The sequence below is a fragment of the Urocitellus parryii genome, chromosome 1, assembly GCF_045843805.1.
Source record: "Urocitellus parryii isolate mUroPar1 chromosome 1, mUroPar1.hap1, whole genome shotgun sequence".
In the NCBI taxonomy this organism is placed as follows: Eukaryota; Metazoa; Chordata; class Mammalia; order Rodentia; family Sciuridae; genus Urocitellus; species Urocitellus parryii.
Window position 1 is genome coordinate 235,116,019 of NC_135531.1, and position 3,411 is coordinate 235,119,429.

The window sequence follows — 3,411 nt, forward strand, 5'->3', positions numbered from 1 at the left end:
CATGTAATCAGCAAACTTTCTTGCATTGTCTCACACATGAGCTTTAGATGGGTGACTCCTCATCTAAATCACAACATTTTATTGCTCTTTCATGTAAACTACCTCTTCTGTTTATATTCATTTATCTACCTATAGCCATCCATTCTTTCCTCTTAATAGATGAATGATGAAATTCCATATGAGCTTTTTTTCTAAATCACTTTTGTGCATTTAACAATATTTCCATAACAACATATATAGATTTCTTTCATGTTTTACAACTACAGAGCAGTCTACTGCTTGCCTAGCCTGATTTTATTCAACCAGTCCCCTGTTGGTGGATATTTTAGTATTTTCTTTCGCTACTACAAATAATGCTGCAATATATCATCTTGAATACAAATATTTTCATATATTTTCCTTTGTGTCTTTGGTATAGAATCCCAGAAGAAAATTGCTGAATCAAAGAACAAATATATATTTTAATTTTACCAGATGGTTCAAATTGGCCATGTCCTCTAGCTGTTATGTCAATTTACATCTCATCAAATCATGTAAATTTGCCATTTTTTCCTATAGTCATATCAGAATATGTTGTCAAATGTGAATTTTTGTAAAACTGTTAGTAGAGAGACTATATCTCAATATAGTTTTACTAAGTGGAGATATAATTATTTCTAGTAAAACATACAAATTATCAGTGTCCACTTCAATGAGGTTGGGTAAATGTACACTGCATAAAATCCATACTCCTTTCAGTATATAGGATGTAGTCCTTACCCTACAAAATTCTCTCATACTCTTAAATTTATTTAGTTTGGGTACTAGGGATTAAAACTAGGGATGCTTTACCACAAGCTACATCCCCATTCCTCTTTATTTTTCATTTTGAGACAGTGTCTCTAAGTTGCTGAGGACCTCAAACGTGTGAACTGATCTTCCTGTAGCAGCCTCCCAAATAGCTGGAATTTCAGGTGTGCTCCACTCTGTGTGGCTTTCTTATTCTTTTTCAGTCAAGCCCTGCTCCCAAGAAATAGCTAATACTTGGATTTCTATTGCCATATATTAATTTTGTAAGTTTATAATCTTCATTTAAATGCCATCATAGAGTATGCACTTGTCTTCATTCTTTTGATCAAAATCTTTGAGATTTATTCATTTTGAATGTCAGTTTTTTTATTGCTAAATAATAATTTATTACATAAAAATACCAGTTATTATTCTGTTAGAATATTCTTGTCTTATTCCATATTGTATTACAGAATGCTATAGACTGAGTAATTTAAAAAACAAAAGACTAAGTTTTGCTCTTATTAACAGAATAGCCATTTACAAACTTTTATAAATATTTCTGGAAATACATTTCTTTTGTGTAGACACCCATATCTGAAATTGCTAAATCATAAAGTAATATCAACATTTAAATTCATAAGAGAATATTGAATAGTCTTCCAAATTACTTGTATTAATTTGCATTTCTACTAGTAATGTATGACAGGTCCATTTGATCTACATCTTCCTTAATGTTTGGTTTTAACATTTTCAAAAGTTGCCATTCTAGTGGGTGTGTGTTGACATTTCATTGTGATTTTAATTTACTTTTCTTCAGTGACTAAATTTAGAGAATCTGTAGTTATTACATATTTTGTGAGGTGTTGATTTGAATATTTTGGAAATGTTGATTGTAGAAGATCCTTTTGTATTCTGAATATTAGTCCTTTGCTTATCTGTTTCTTTTTCTTACACAAAGTGCAATTATTTTCTACATTGTTCATTTTCTCACTGGTGTGTTTTGATAAGCTGAAGTTTTGACTGTCATAAAAACCAGTTTAATGGTTAGTGACTTTTCCCTTCTATGTAAACTGTACCTAGCTCCAGAGAGCTATTTTCTATAAGTTATTTGATGTTTTCTTTTAGGCGCTTTATAATTGTAGTTTTTATGCTTATTAGAAATTCTTTTGACTTAATTTCTTTCTTTCTTTTCTTTTTTAAAATATGGAATGCTTCACAAATTTACAGTCATCCTTGTGCAGGGGCCATGCTAATATTTGTATCGTTCCAATTTTAGTGTATGTGCTACTGAAGTGACCACTTGACTAAACTTCTGTGAATGGCTTGTAGGGTTGTCAAGTTTTGTTATTTCCTATTTGTAATTTAGTTAATACAGAATAATTTGATGAAAACTTTCTCCAATAGCAAATGAATTTTATTGACAGTTTGTGAAAAATCTCGTGACTTAATTCTGAACTATTCAGATCGATTAATTTGTTTGACTTTAGTAGTACCCTATCTTTATTACTATGGTTTTATAATTCGTTTTTAATCATGTAAATCATCCAATTTTGTTCTTTTTTATTTACAAAATTATTTTGGCTATTTTAGTTCTTTTTATATTTCCATAAACATCTTAGCATTCATTAAATCCAGAAAAGAAAGAGTTATGGAATTTCAGTTGGTATCACAATGAAATCATAGATCAGTCTGTAAGAGCTAATTTATTAACAATATTATATTTTCATCCATTAGCATGAGAACTCTCCATCTGTTGACTCTGGTTCAGTTCCTATCAGCAATGTTTTGTCATGTTAAATGTGGATTGTCTTTTGTACTTTTATTATGTTTATTTCTTGATATTTTATAGTGTGCTATTGAAAATATATATATTTTTAAAAACTTATTTTCAAATATATATTTTTAAAACCTTACTTTGAAATATTTGTTGCTTGTATATAGAAATATAGTTGAGATTTTGGATTTACCTTGTAATTTGAATCTTTGGTATAGTAATTTACTAGATTTTGTCGCCTTTTGTTTTACAGATTATTTAGGACTTTGAATAAAAATAATCATAATGTCTGTAAACAAATATATTTTTTTATTCTTTCAAATATATTATGCCCATTATTTGCTTTGCCTTAATGCGTTGGTTAATACAGTTGTTAAAATATTGAACAACAGTGATGATTGTTAGTATGGTGGTGAAGGACTATAATCTCAGTGAATCAGGAGGATGAGGCAGGAGGAGCTCAAGTTAGAGGTCAGCTTGAGCAATTTAGTGAAGATAAAAAATAAAAAATAAAAAGGGCCACAGATGTAGCTCAATGATAGAGCACTTTCCTAGCATGTGTGAGCTGAGTTCAATGACAGTAACTAACTCTCTTTATCTCTGTTTCTGTCTGTCTGTCTGTCTCTCTCTCTCTCTCTCTCACACACACACACACACACACACATACACACACATACACACACACGCAATAAATGGAGGAGGAGAGAGAAAGGAAAAGAGGTGGTGGTAGTAATGATGCTACAGTGGATATCTTTCATTTATTTCTGGTTTTAGGGGAAGGTTCTGTTCATTATGTCGTCTTAACTATAATGTTAGCAATAGACATTTTTGTAGATATGCTTTATTAGATGAAGGCAATTCTAATT

General features: G+C 30.3%; 1 non-coding gene across 1 annotated transcript; it reads right to left on the bottom strand.

The window, feature by feature from the left end:
- Window positions 1–1,968: 1,968 nt before the first annotated feature.
- Window positions 1,969–2,071, bottom strand: LOC113191101 (U6 spliceosomal RNA). Its single transcript, XR_003301861.1, has one exon. It is a non-coding gene; the product is annotated as a U6 spliceosomal RNA (small nuclear RNA).
- Between the last annotated feature and the right edge of the window lie 1,340 nt (window positions 2,072–3,411).